The sequence below is a fragment of the Scyliorhinus torazame genome, chromosome 24 (genome assembly GCF_047496885.1).
Source record: "Scyliorhinus torazame isolate Kashiwa2021f chromosome 24, sScyTor2.1, whole genome shotgun sequence".
Lineage (NCBI taxonomy): Eukaryota > Metazoa > Chordata > Chondrichthyes > Carcharhiniformes > Scyliorhinidae > Scyliorhinus > Scyliorhinus torazame.
The window spans coordinates 42,291,934-42,307,813 of record NC_092730.1 but is presented as its reverse complement, the minus strand read 5'-3'; positions in this window follow the sequence as shown (position 1 = coordinate 42,307,813).

Genomic DNA, 15,880 nt, shown 5'->3' with positions numbered 1-15,880 from the left:
TATTTGGAGATGTTTCGAAAATGAATTGAAGATCTATATGCTGAGACAACTTGAATCGTGGCCGCCATTGGCGGAGAAATGAAAGTGTAACTGAGCAAGAGGAGAGGGATGGATTCAGAAAGAGAAAGAGAAATGTCTGGGAATGGAACCGGAACTCCAGTCTGGGAAGTGAGAAATTTCCCCCTGAACTACTGACGTTCACACAGCCGCTCATTCCATGTGTCGGAAACCTGTCTGAAGCAACATGCAGTTTAACATAGCGCCTGTGATAAACCTCCACTGTCATGAGCTGTTCATTACAGCTGTGATAAACGTGTTGGTGTGAGCATTGAATGGTGAAGATTCACATCCTTGTTTGCAGCTGTCGATCAGAAACAGTCTGGAAACCTGACTGAACTGATGTGTGTGCCCAGTTTGCAATCTGTCAGGTCATCAGCTTTCAAAGATTTTATTTTGGTCCTGACTCTGCTTGTTCTGTGAAGGTGATGAGTTTTCTTCTGTGACGTCATTCTGATGGGAAAGTGAAAAGTGAATGGCGTCACGGTTGTGGAATGAATTTCGGGCGGCAGTTCCACTTTTCTGCGAACATTGATAAACGTTTTACTAATTGATTCATACTTTACTTAACACCCGACGCTGTCGAGATTCGAACCCACAACCTTCGAATGTCTCACCATGACGAGAAGGACAAAGCGCTCTCCGTTGCGCCACAGAGCCACGCTTGCAGCAAAATCCCCATCCCTATTTGGAAATGTCTGAAGTTGTCCAACAGGCAGTTCAAAAGTTCAGTAATTTGGTCAGTGACTGCACCTGAGGAAGGAGCAGTGCTCAGAAAGCTGGTGATTTGAAACAAACCTATTGGACTTTAACCTGGTGTTGTAAAACTTTTTACTGTGCATTGTAAACGTACTTTATTGTCTGTAAATGTTTGGGCCGTCCTGTGGTGAAAAGAGCGACAGACATTCCAGTCGAACCCCTTCTGTAAATGTGGCTCCAGTCACTTTTCACTTTCCCATCAGAATGACGTCACAGAAGAAAACTCATCACCTTCTCGGAACACCCATTCAGAACAAAAATAAAATCTTTGAAAGCTGCTGACCAGAGTCAGGCTGCTCACTCCTAAAACAGATTGCCAACTGGACATATACATCAGCGGGCAACTGTTCAGTCAACGTTCCAGACTGCTTCTGACAGACAGTTCCCCGCATGGGAATGTCTGAAGTTGTCCAACAGGCAGTTCAAAAGTTCAGTAATTTTGACAGTGATTACATTTTAAAAGTACTTTATTGTCTGTAAAAGTTTGGGCCGTATTGCCGTTGTGCAAAGATCGAAAGAAATTCCAGTAGAACTCTGAAAGCACGCAGACAGGTTGGTGCAATGGGAGGACACGTGCATAAGGAGCACATCCGGCCTATTGAGTCTGCACCGGCCCTTGGAAAGAGAACCCCACCAAAGCTAACACCGCCGCTGTATACCCGGAACCCAGCAACCCCATCCAACCTGCAGGTCTTTGCACTGTGGGAGGCAACCCACGCAGACACGAGGAGAATGTGCAGACAATGGCCCAAGCACGGAATCGTACCTGGGACTCTGGACCTGTGACGCGACAGTGCTAACTATCGTGCTATCAATGAGATTGAGTGATCTGATGATAACATCTCAACTCCACTTTGCTGCCTTACCCCCTAACCCTTGATTCCCTTCCTGACGGAGCACTACAGCTCGGCCCTATCCATGCCCTACCCCCAAAGCTCGAACTAATGTTTGGAAAATAAGAGTCAATTAAACATGGCCCATCCACCAAACCTGCAGATAGTTGGACTGTGGGAGGAATGCGGTGCAGTACCGAGGTCCCACTGCCTGATCGCTTCCCATTCTATTCATCCTTCAGCCTCTGATTTGAGCAATAAGGTATTTTACTCATTAATTGTCTGCAGGACACACTCCAGGCACAGCTTTTCTGTGGTCTTCTCACAGACAAGTCCACTCTTCACTTTCTGACTCACATCTTGCTGCAGTTTCTTCAAACCAGCCCTCCAACTGCCCACCAGAGTCTCAGGTAGTTTAAGTATTTCTCTGAAATTCGCAAGAAGAAGATCACAGTGTCTGTGAGGGCATATAAGGGTTTAATCCACACTCACATACAGACTGATAATGAGGGACTGACACACAAACACACACACACATCCCGCCACGGCAGATGGTGAAATATGAAATCAATAAAAACATCTGGAATTAAAAGTCTGATGACCATGAACCGATTGTCCGAAAGCCCAACTGGTTAACTTTAGGCAGAGAAATCTTACCTGGTCTGGCTGTACATGTGCCTCCCGACCCACAGCAATGTGGTTTTCCCTTACCTGCCTCCGGATGACTTACCAAGCCGCTCATTTCACGGCAGTTTGTGATGGGCAGTAATTTCTGGCCAAGCCAGCGGCGCCCACATCGCATGAATGAATTTAAAAGATCGGAAATTCAAAACGAGAGATTGATAAATACAAAATTAATCCCAAACTAATTTACAGTCCGGAATCTGGCAGTCAGAACAAATCGCTTGGACATGCACGGTTTCAACGACACAATTAGCAAGTGATCCAACCTTCACACAGCAGCGGGAAATGCAAAAACAGTCTGAATATTACACAGATATATTGAACCAGAGAATGACTGATACAGAGTGAATCATTTACACTCACACGAAGTATAATCCAGTCGTGCTTTCACTAGAGTTTCACATGGGTGCCACTGCTTCGGCAACAGGTATGTCTTGTCAATGAGAACAGTCTTTGCTGCCTGGCTACCGTATAGCAGTAACGACAATAGTAACTTGCTCCTGAGCAGAAGAGCGCAGCGGAGCGGACTGATCACATGATCCAAAAGTCAATGGATCGAAACTATCTTCTGCTATGCAACAGATCACCTGGATTTTCCTTGTGGTAAATGTTTATTAGTCTGCCCTCAATCGACAAGCAATCTCCAGAGTCGTTTTTATTCCCAAATTGACACGAGCAGTAAGTGCTTCAAAAGCACACCCGCCGAGGATTTCGCCTTGCTCTCAGCCCATTTCAGGCCATATTCAGAATTACATGGAACATAGAGTGCCGCAGGAGGCCACTCGGCTGATCGTTTCTGCACCCACCCAATCCCCGGAACCCAATAACCCGTCCTAAACTTTTTGGACACGAAGGGCAATTTATCATGGACAATCTATCTCACCTGCATGTCTTTGGACTGTGGGTGTAAACCGGAGCACCTGGACGAAACCAACGCAGACAGGGGGGGGGGGGGGGGGGACGGGGGACGTGCAGACTCCGCACAGACAGTGATCCAGCGGGGAATCGAACCTGGGACCCTGGCGCTGTGAAGCCACAGTGCAAGACACTTGTGTTACCGTGCACCCTTTTTTCTCAGCCCATTTCAGGCCATGCTGCGAATTACCTTCCCTTGTTCCCTCATACACCTTGATCATCAGAACAGCAAAGAGAAAAAAATCAAATTACCCTCCATAAAAACAAGACAGAGAAGTGCATACATATTACTACAGTCTGTCTGATCTACAGGACACACTGCAGTAATTCTCCATGCTTATTTTGACAGCAGCGCCCTCCCTTTGTCATGCACTGGAATGCATTGCTTCGGAGTGTGACAGAGGCAGGTTGTAAATGTATCCGGATAAGCACTTGGCACGTCATAACCTTCAAGGTATTGGCCAAGTGCTGGGAAATTGGATTCGGTCGCCAGGTCACGTGTTTTTCATGCGTCGGTGTAGATTCGATGTGCCAAAGAGCCTCTTCTGCATGTATAATTCTGTGATTCAGTGACATAGAGAAGGAGAAGAGGGTCAGCACAGCGGAAACAGCATCACTTTAAATACACAGTTAATAAGTATTTGACAGATCTGATCGTTCCTCTCAATCACTGATTTAAATTTGGAAATAAATCTCCAAGTTCACCATGAGCTGTTCAGGTGAATTTTCGTATCTTGAGGTTTACATGAGAAACATATTGTATTAAATCATTCTGTGAGTGTTTCTGGTTGATGCACTGATGATGCTCGGAGTTCCCAGCGTTTACTCATTGGTCTTTATAACAGTTAATCCAGTTTTAATTTTGACTTGTTCTCGGGCAGAGGATCGTAACACATGTCAGTGAGCATCCACATTTATGGATGATGCCTCAAAACCCTTCACGGCTCACGGAGTGAAGAATATTATCGACATGGAAAATGACCAAGTTTGGCAGCTGGAGCTCTCCCTTGTATTTTCTGCGATCTGGGTGACAGCGGATCATGAAAACTGAAAAAGCGTTGCAGCCGTTGGCCGCGCGGCCGAATGGATAAGGCGTCTGACTTCGATGATGTCAGAAGGTTGCAAATTCAAGTCTTGCCGCGGTTGCTTTGTACCGAAATCCAGTCCACCTTGCTGAAGTTTTTCCTCGTCAGCTCAAAGTTCCGCCTTTCCTTCCAAACATTGCAGGGCTTTTCTCAGAATGTATTTCCTTGTTATTTTGTGCATTCAATTCTCTTTACTCGTCGTACTTTGTTTGGCTCCGAACTAATCCACAATATATGTTTCACCCGGATAAAGTATTGATGCTGCCAACTAGAACAAAATGCTTTGTCTCAATCGATGTAATAAAATCCTGTGGAGGGAATTCCTTTCTCCTCAGGATGAGCTGAATTACCTGTTTGTTTGTTCACGGGGGTGAAAGCTTATGTCACCGCTTATCATCGTTGTTGCTTTTTGATTGTTATTTCACATGCAGCTGTTATTTTTTTAATAGTTTTAAATCCTGCTCTCGTGGCAGCGGCCTGTGGAGCAGGTGGCTGTGGCCCCAGCAGAATATTCAATCCCCAACTCATTGGTAAAGGTTTCACATGCACATTTCTCCCTAAAATTTTCGAGATTGCCAAACATGATTGTATTTTTTCATCTGTTCTTTGGTTTGTCAAGTGAAACACGTGTCTGTTGAGTTTTATATTCTTCACGGGAAGGCAAATATTTTCTTGCTTTATTTCAATTACTTCTGGGGTCCACTTCCTCCGCCTCCATTTGAAAAATAAACCACCCAAACTTCTGGCTGCCATCAGAACCCGCTAAGTTTAGTAATGTGACAACTTGTATCTTTATTGACTTGTCAGAGACACCACAGTAAATACGCCACTCCTGCACGAACTGCACCCAACTATACCCAATGTGGTGGTCAGACACAAGTGAGTCATGTGGGGAAGTCCTTGTGCCGTACATCCCACTCCTGACACCATGTAGATCAGCTAATTTCACAAAGACTGGCGACCAAGGGCTTGTAAGAAACAACAATGCGCGGCAGGAGCACAGTGGTTAGCCCTGTTGCTTCACAGCGCCAGGGTCCCGGATTTGATTCGCCGCTGGGTCACTGTCTGTGCGGAGTCTGCACGTTCTCTCCGTGTTTGCGTGGGTTTCCTCCGGGTGCTCAGGTTCCCACCCACAAGCCCAGAAATATGTGCTTTTAGGTGAATTGGACATTCAGAATCGTCCTTTAGTGAACCCGAACAGGCGCCGGAGTGTGGCGACTAGTGGTTATTCGCACTAACATTATAACAGTATTAATGTAAGCATGCTTGTGACACTAAAGAAGAGGAAGGAGCCTGAGGAAGGAGCAGCGCCCCGAAAGCTAGTGACATCGAAACAAACCTGTTGGACTTTAACCTGGTGTTGTAAGACTTCGTACTAAAGAAGACGGCAGCCCAGTCGCAGTGGGCTAGCTCTATTGCCTCACGGCGTTTGAGATGCCAAGTTCGGTCCCGGCTCTGGGATCCCGTCTGCGTGGAATTTGCACAGTCTCCCAGTCTTTGCGTGGGTTTAGTCCCCACAACCTAAAGTGCTGCAGGGTAGGTGGATTGGACACGCTGAATTGCCCCTTAATATATATTTTTTTTAAAATTGGGTACTCTAAATTTAAAAAAAGGAAAAGTGGCTGAAAGCGAGTTGTGCGAAAAGGCAACGATGTATTCATTACCCGTTTGAATTGCAGCGAAAAAACATCAATATAATAATCATCTTTATCAGTGTCGTAATCCCGATTACGTGATGATGCTGTGAAAATCCCCTAGTCGTCACACTCCGGCGCCTGTTCGGGATAACTGAGAGGAATTCAGAATGTCCAATTCGCCTAACAAGTACATCTTTTGGGAGGAAACCGAAGCAGCCAGAGGAACCCCACGCAGACACGGGGAGAACGTGCAGACCCGGCACAGTCAGGGGCCCAAGCCAGGAATCGAGCCCAGGTCCCTGGCACTGTGCAGGGACAATGCAAATCAATGTGGTACAGTGCCGCCCAACATGGCTTTTAGCGGTTAACATTATTGTAAAACACCAATTAGTCACTATTAAAGCCCCAGACATCTGCTTTCTGACTGAGCGAACCTGCTCATCCCGATCTATCGGAAAATGTAAGACTCCCATTCCAGCCATATTGTTGCAAAACAATCTAATCTCTGATTTAATCCATTATCCCGGTTCATTGCTTGTGTATTCGTTCGATAAATACAGAGGGGGCAGCACGGTAGCACAGTGGTTAGCACAATTGCTTCACAGCTCCAGGGTCCCTGTTTCGATTCCGGCTTGGGTCACTGTCTGTGCGGCGTCTGCACATTCTCCCCGTGGGTGCGTGGGTTTCCTCGGAGTGCTCCGGTTTCCTCCCACAGTCCAAAGATGTGCAGGTTAGGTGGATTGACCATGCTAAATTGCCCTTAGTGTCCAAAATTGCCCATAGTGTTGGGTGGGGTTGCTGGGTTATGGGGATAGGGTGGAGGTGTGGACCTTGGGTAGGTTGCTCTTTCCAAGAGCCGGTGCGGACTCGATGGGCCGAATGGCCTCCTTCTGCTCTGTAAATTCTATGAATCTGTGTGACCGAGCCCGGTAAGAGATGGTCGTAGAGTTACATCTGTCTGAACAATTGACACAGATTCAGCTCCTGGCCATCACAGTGGTGAATTATTTAATTAGATATCGCAGGTCAGGACAGAAAATGAGGGGACAGTCCTCAAATAAAATTCACAAAATATTCTCATCATCTAACTTCATCTCTCCCGTTTCAATTTGTTTTCCGTGGAAGGTTTAGGCAACAATAGTAAATAGTAAATAGAAACATTGGTAAAAAGGTGGGTTAATCGGGTCAAAAAAACGACACAATCAAAGTTCAATTTACAAACTGTGTTATGGATACTCCTGGGGCCAGATGAATTAGCAACTAAATTATTTACATAATAAACAATAATAAAAAATATATGATTGGTGGCTCGATGGAGCAAGTGATACAGTGTAGGACTTGTATTTCGTGTTCTGCTGAGACGTTCTGACGTTATTGGTTCGAAATCAGCCAGAGTCGCCTTTTTAAAATAAATTTAGAGTACTCAATTCATTTTTTCCAATTAAGGGGCAAATTAGCGTCGACAATCCACCTAGCTTTACACATTTATTTTGGGTTGTGGGGGCGAAACAAACGCAGTCACGGGGAGAATGTGCAAACTTCACACGGACAGTCACATAGAGCCGCGATCGAACCTGGGACCGCGGCGCATGATACCACAGTGCTAACCACTGCGCCAGCGTGCTGCCCAGCGGAGTCGGCTTTTGGGTGGGACCAAGGCACAGTGGTTAGCACTGCTGCATCACAGAGCCAGGGATCCGGGTTCAATTCCAGCATTGAGTGACTGTGTGCGGAGTTTGCACGTTCTCCCCATGTCTGAACAAAGAACAAAAAACAAAGAAATGTACAGCACAGGAACAGGCCCTTCGGCCCTCCAAGCCCGTGCCGACCATGCTGCCCGACTAAACTACAATCTTCTACACTTCCTGGGTTCGTATCCCTCTATTCCCATCCTATTCATGTATTTGTCAAGATGCCCCTTAAATGTCACTATCGTCCCTGCTTCCACCACCTCCTCCGGTAGCGAGTTTCAGGCACCCACTACCCTCTGCGTAAAAAACTTGCCTCGTCCATCTACTCTAAACCTTGCCCCTCTCACCTTAAACCTATGCGCCCTAGTAATTGGTCCCTCTACCCTGGGGAAAAGCCTCTGACTATCCACTCTGTCTGTGCCACTCATAATTTTGTATACCTCTATCAGGTCTCCCCTCAACCTCCTTCGTTCCAGTGAGAACAAACCGAGTTTATTCAACCGCTCCTCGTAGCTAATGCCCTCCATACCAGGCAACATTCTGGTAAATCTCTTCTGCACCCTCTCTAAAGCCTCCACATCCTTCTGGTAGTGTGGCGACCAGAATTGAACACTATACTCCAAGTGTGGCCTAACTAAGGTTCGAGACAGCTGCAACATGACTTGCCAATTCTTATACTCAATACCCGGCCAATGAAGGCAAGTATGCCGTATGCCTTCTTGACTACCTTCTCCACCTGTGTTGCCCCTTTCAATGACCTGTGGATCTGTACTCCTAGGTCTCTTTGACTTTCAATACTCTTGAGGGTTCTACCATTCACTGTATATTCCCTACCTGCATTAGACCTTCCAAAATGCATTATCTCACATTTGTCCGGATTAAACTCCACCTGCCATCTCTCCGCCCAAGTCTCCAAACAATCTAAATCCTGCTGTATCCTCTGACAGTCCTCATCGCTATCCGCAATTCCACCAAACTTTGTGTCGTCTGCAAACTTACTAATCAGACCAGTTACATTTTCCTCCAAATCATTTATATATACTACAAGGGCGGCCGACACATAGCGACACCGCGACCTGGAGGCTCTCCTCCAGCCACTCACCATCCTGTATTAGAACTATATCACTGTTACTTCACTATAGCTGGATTACTTTAATTTCTCTGTTGTAATGTACCTGTCTCTGTGTATATCTCTGTCTGTGTGTACATGCGTGTTTCTATATATATGTGTGTATCTGAGAATATGTGTGAATGTTTATGTGCCTGTGTCTGTATACCTGTGTTTGCGGGTGTGTACAACTCTGTGTACTGTGTGTGTACACGTGTATATACCTGTGTGTGTATGTTTGTGTATCTGTGTAACTCTGTGTATAATGTGTGTGGGCCTGTACACTGTGTGTATACGTGTGATTGTATGTCACTATTGTTTCCTCTCTGAGAGTCTTTTAACCATTTCTAAATCTCTCAGAGGTACAATTGTTGAGTCTGATTGCTTTTTGTGGTTGCTATTTATGAATGAGTACAGTGTCTTTCAGCATTTTACTCTGAACAACCGTTTGAGAATAATCCTGAATCTGTCAAGCTCCAGGACTCAGTGGCATGATGGATCTTAGTCTGAACATGTGTTTGAGGATTATCCTGTACCTGTCAGGCTCTGTGACTCAGTGTGAAGATGCGGTTCAGGATGTGACCTTTCAATCTCTGGGACAGTTTATAAGTTTGCCTTCATTCCACGTAATTTTCCAGCACAGAAAGAAACCATTGCTGTGGGAGGCTTGAAGCAAACAATGTGTGATAGTTTTGGACCAGCATTTAATATCAGAACACAATTGTGAAAGATAATGTAACCTTCAACCTGATACTGGATTGCTCTGGAAGTTTAACTCAGGTTGTACAGATTGATTTGATCTGTCACACTCAGTCTGATTCTGAGTCAGAATTTTGACATGAATGTAAAATGGACCACAGTCTGGAATTGCTGCAGTATCTTCCATCCGGAACAGAGTGAGTGAGGATTTTGCAATAGTTTGCAAGTTACAGCTCAGTTCATAGTCAGCGAAATTATATTGCATCTTTTATTTTCATAAATTAGGTGAGTTTTAAACGAGAATCAGTGTTTGTATCTTTGTCGCTTTCAGCATATCTCAATCTGAGAAGGCACCTGATATTTGTGTTTGCTTCTAATGTATTTGTGAGGACGCACTCTGAGGATTAGTACAGCCACCCCTGATGTGAGTGATGTGTCTGGTATTTCACTCTATTCTCAGAGTACATTATTACGGTTAATTGTGTAATTCTAAACCGGAATCCATGTGTCAGTTTTCTCTGATATTGATTATTTCACTAAGCTGCTCCATTGTGGAACTGATACAGTGATGATGAGAATGGGTGAGAATTTGCACTGGGATTTATGGGGCCTCCTGTCAGTGGTACTGTGTTAGGGTGACATGGACACAGCGTCTGTCTCTCCTGCTGTTTGATTGATGGGTTGAAAATGTGTCTCTGGAACTGTTTCTGCTGCCTGAGACTGTGGAACTGATGACCTGTCTGTGTCTCTTTGCTCTGTCAGTGACAATGTACGGATTGTGTGTGGGAAAGAGCTGGCGACACTCTTCCCTGTAACTTGTGTGGAGGAAACATCACCCCTGATCCCGTGTGACTTCACCTTTTGTACTAGTCTACCATGAGGGACCTTGTCAAAGGCCTTACTGAAGTCCATATTGACAACATCCACTGCCCTACCTGCATCAATCATCTTAGTGAACTCCTCGAAAAACTCTATCAAGTTAGTGAGACACGACCTCCCCTTCACAAAACCATGCTGCCTCTCACTAATACGTCCATTTGCTTCCAAATGGGAGTAGATCCTGTCTCGAAGAATTCTCTCCAGTAATTTCCCTACCACTGAAGTAAGGCTCACCGGCCTGTAGTTCCCGGGATTATCCTTGATACCCTTCTTAAACAGAGGAACAACATTGGCTATTCTCCAGTCCTCCGGGACATCCCCTGAAGACAGTGAGGATTCAAAGATTTCTGTCAAGGCCTCAGCAATTTCCTCTCCAGCCTCCTTCAGTATTCTGGGGTAGATCCCATCAGGCCCTGGGGACTTATCTACCTTAATATTTTTTAAGACACCCAACACCTCGTCTTCTTGGATCTGAATGTGACCCAGGCTATCTACACACCCTTCTCCAGACTCAACATCTACCAATTTCTTCTCTTTGGTGAATACTGATGCAAAGTATTCATTTAGTACCTCGCCCATTTCCTCTGGCTCCACACATAGATTCCCTTGCCTATCCTTCAGTGGGTCAACCCTTTCCCTGGCTACCCTCTTGCTTTTTATGTACGTGTAAAAAGCCTTGGGATTTTCCTTAACCCTATTTGCCAATGACTTTCCGTGACCCCTTCTAGCCCTCCTGACTCCTTGCTTAAGTTCCTTCCTACTTTCCTTATATTCCACGCAGGCTTTGTCTGTTCCCAGCCTTTTAGCCCTGACAAATGCCTCCTTTTTCTTTTGACGAGGCCTACAATATCTCTCGTTATCCAAGGTTCCAGAAAATTGCCGTATTTATCCTTCTTCCTCACAGGAACATGCCGGTCCTGAATTCCTTTCAACTGCCACTTGAAAGTCTCCCACATGTCAGATGTTTATTTGCCCTCAAACATCCGCCCCCAATTCATGTTCTTCAGTTCCCGCCTAATATTGTTATAATTAGCCTTCCCCCAATTTAGCGCATTCATCCTCGGACCACTCTTATCCTTGTCCACCAGTACTTTAAAACTTACTGAATTGTGGGCAGTGTTCCCGAAATGCTCCCCTACTGAAACATCTAGCACCTGGCCGGGCTCATTCCCCAATACCAGGTTCAGTACCGCCCCTTCCCTAGTTGGACTGTCTACATATTGTTTTAAGAAGACCTCCTGGATGTTCCTTACAAACTCCGCCCCGTCTAAGCCCCTGGCACTAAGTGAGTCCCAGTCAACATTGGGGAAGTTGAAGTCTCCCATCACCACACCCTGTTGTTTTTACTCTTTTCCAAAATCTGTCTACCTATCTGCTCCTCTATCTCCCGCTGGCTGTTTGGAGGCCTATACTAAACCCCCAACATTGTGACTGCACCCTTCTTATTCCTGATCTCTACCCATATAGCCTCACTGCCCTCTGAGGTATCCTCCCGCAGAACAGCTGTGATATTCTCCCGAACCAGTAGCGCAACTCCGCCTTCCCTTTTACATCCCCCTCTATCCCGCCTGAAACATCTAAATCCTGGAACATTTAGCTGAAAATCCTGCCCTTCCCTCAACCAGGTCTCTGTAATGGCAACAGCATCATAGTTCCAAGTACTAATCCAAGCTCTAAGTTCATCTGCCTTACCCGTAATACTTCTTGCACTAAAACATATGCACTTCAGGCCACCAGACCCGCTGTGTTCAGCAAATTCTTCCTGTCTGCTCTGCCTCAGAGCCCCACTGTCCCTATTCCCTAGCTTTTCCTCAATGCTCTCAACATCTGACCTATTGCTCCCGTGCCCACCCCCCTGCCATACTAGTTTAAACCCTCCCGTGTGACACTAGCAAACCTCGCGGCCAGGATATTTATGCCTCTCCAGTTTAGATGCAACGCGTCCTTCCTATATAGGTCACACCTGCCCCGGAAGAGCTCCCAGTGGTCCAGATAACGGAAACCCTCCCTCCTACACCAGCTGTTTAGCCACGTGTTTAGCTGCTCTATCTTCCCATTTCTAGCCTCACTGGCACGAGGCACAGGGAGTAATCCCGAGATTACAACCCTAGAGGTCCTGTCTTTTAACTTTCTGCCTAGCTCCCTGAACTCCTGCTGCAGGACCTCATGCCACTTCCTGCCTATGTCGTTAGTACCAATATGTACAACGACCTCTGCCTGTTTGCCCTCCCCCTTCAGGATGCCATCTACCCTTTCGGAGACATCCTGGACCCTGGCACCAGGGAGGCAACATACCATCCTGGAGTCTCTTTCACGTCCACAGAAGCGCCTATCTGTGCCCCTGACTATAGAGTCCCCTATTACTATTACGCTTCTGCGCTTTGACCCTCCCTTCTGAACATCAGAGCCAGCCGTGGTGCCACTGCTCTGGCTGCTGCTGTTTTCCGCTGATAGGCTATCCCCCCGACAGTATCCAAAGGGGTACACCTGTTCGAGAGGGGGACAACCATAAGGGATTCCTGCACTGACTGCCTGCCCTTTCTGGTGGTCACCCATTTCTCTGCCTGCACCTTGGGTGTGACCACATTTACATAACTGCGATCTATGACGCCGAGCTGTTTATGTTTATGTGGAGCTAATGCTTCCTCTTTTGCGGCATTCTAAAACGTGAGTTCTTAAGCTTAGAGTAAGAGATAGCAAATTTAAAAAACATTTGAGGAAAAACTACTTGTCGCATCGCAGTAATAGTTGTAACGGATGTGTTTGCGCGACATTGTGAGTTTCAAACTGAGGAAGACTGGCCAACAGTTTTTCATTCAGAATTTATGCGCAATTATGTAATTGAGGTGCATAAGATGTACACAGTACTCCAAATGTGGCCTTACCAAAGTTTTGTACAGCTGCATCATCACCTCACGGCTCTTAAATTCAATCCCTCTGCTAATGAACGCTAGCACACCATAGGCATTCTTCACACCTCTATCCACTTGAGTGGCAACTTTCAAAGATGTATGATCATAGACCCCAAGATCTCTCTGCTCCTCCACATTGCCAAGAACTCTACCGTTAACCCTGTATTCCGCATTCATATTTGGCCTTCCAAAATGGACAACCTCACACTTTTCAGGGTTAAACTCCATCTGCCACTTCTCAGCCCAGCTCTGCATCCTATCTATGTCTCTTTGCAGCCGACAACAGCCCTCCTTACTATCCACAACTCCACCAATCTTCGTATCGACTGCAAATTTACTGACCCACCCTTCAACTCCCTCATCCAAGTCATTAATGAAAATCACAAACAGCAGAGGACCCAGAACTGATCCCTCCGGTACGCCACTGGTAACTCGGATCCAGGCTGATTATTTGCCATCCACCACCACTCTCCGACTTCTATCGGTTAGCCAGTACGTTATACAACTGGCCAAATTTCCCACTATCCCATGCCTCCTTACTTTCTGCAGAAGCCTACCATGGGGAACCTTATCAATTCCTTACTAAAATCCATGTACACTACATACACTCTTTACCTTCATCCACATGCTTGGTCACCTCCTCAACGAATTCAATATGACTCGTAAGGCAAGACCTACCCCTCACAAATCCGTGCTGACTATCCCGAATCAAGAAGTGTCTTTCCAGATGCTCAGAAATCCTATCCTTCAGTACCCTTTCCATGACTTTGCCTACCACCGAAGTAAGGCTAACTGGCCTGTAATTCCCAGGGTTATCCCTAGCCCCTTTTTTGAACAGGGGCACGACATTCGCCACTCTCCAATCCCCTGGTACCACCCCTGTTGACAGTGAGGACGAAAAGATCATTGCCAACGGCTCTGCAATTTCATCTCTTGCTTCCCATAGAATCCTTGGATATATCCCGTCAGGCCCGGGGGACTTGTCTATCCTCAAGTTTTTCAAAATGCCCAACACATCTTCCTTCCTAACAAGTATTTCCTCGAGCTTACCAGTCTGTTTCACACTGTCCTCTCCAACAATATGGCCCCTCTCATTTGTAAATACAGAAGAAAAGTACTCGTTCAAGACCTCTCCTATCTCTTCAGATTCAATACACAATCTCCCGCTACTGTCCTTGATCGGACCTACCCTCGCTCTAGTCATTCTCATATTTCTCACATATGTACAAAAGGCCTTGGGGTTTTCCTTGATCCTACCCGCCAAAGATTGTTCATGCCCTCTCTTTGCTCTCCTAATCCCTTTCTTCAGTTCCCTCCTGGCTACCTTGTATCCCTCCAACGCCCTGTCTCAACCTTGTTTCCTCAGCCTTACATAAGTCTCCTTTTTCCTCTTAACAAGATATTCAACCTCTCTTGTCAACCATGGTTCCCTCACTCGACCATCTCTTCCCTGCCTGACAGGGACATACATATCAAGGACACGTAGTACCTGTTCCTTGAACAAGTTCCACATTTCACTTGTGTCCTTCCCTGACAGCCTATGTTCCCAACTTATGCACTTCAATTCTTGTCTGACAAAATCGTATTGACCCTTCCCCCAATTGTAAAACTTGCCCTGTTGCACGCACCTATCCCTCCCCATTACTAAAGTGAAAGTCACAGAATTGTGGTCACTATCTCCAAAATGCTCCCCCACTAACAAATCTATCACTTGCCCTGGTTCATTACCAAGTACTAAATCCAATATTGCCCCTCCTCTGGTCGGACAATCTACATATTGTGTTAGAAAAGCTTCCTGGACACACTGCACAAACACCACCCCATTCAAACTATTTTGATCTAAAGAGTTTCCACATAATGTTTGGGAAGTTGAAGTCACCCATGACTACTACCCTGTGACTTCTGCACCTTTCCAAAATCTGTTTCCCAATCTGTTCCTCCACATCTCTGCTACTATTGGGGGGCCTATAGAAAACTCCTAACAAGGTGACTGCTCCTTTCCTATTTCTGAATTCAACCCATGCTACCTCAGTAGGCTGATACTCCTCGAACTGCCTTTCTGCAGCTGTTATACTATCTCTAATTAACAATGCCACCCCCAACACCACCTCTTTTACAACCCTCCCTAATCTTATTGAAACATCTATAACCAGGGACCTCCAACAACCATTTACGCCCCTCTTCTATCCAAGTTTCCGTTATGGCCACCACATCGTAGTCCCGAGTACCGATCCATGCCATAAGTTCACCCACCTTATTCCTGATGCTTCTTGCGTTGAAGTATACACACTTCAACCCATCTCCGTGCCTTCAAGTACTCTCCTTTGTCAGTGTTCCCTTCCCCACTGCCTCATGACACGCTTTGGCGTCCTGAATATCGGCTACCTTAGTTGCTGGACTACAAATCCGGTTGTCATTACCCTGCTAAATTAGTTTAAACCCTCCCGAAGAGTACTAGAAAATCTCCCTCCCAGGATATTAGTGCCCCTCTGGTTCAGATGCAACCCGTCCTGCTTGTACAGGTCCCACCTTCCCCAGAATGCGCTCCAATTATCCAAATACCTGAAGTCCTCCCTCCTACACCATTCCTGCAGCCACGTGTTCAGCTGCACCCTCTCCCT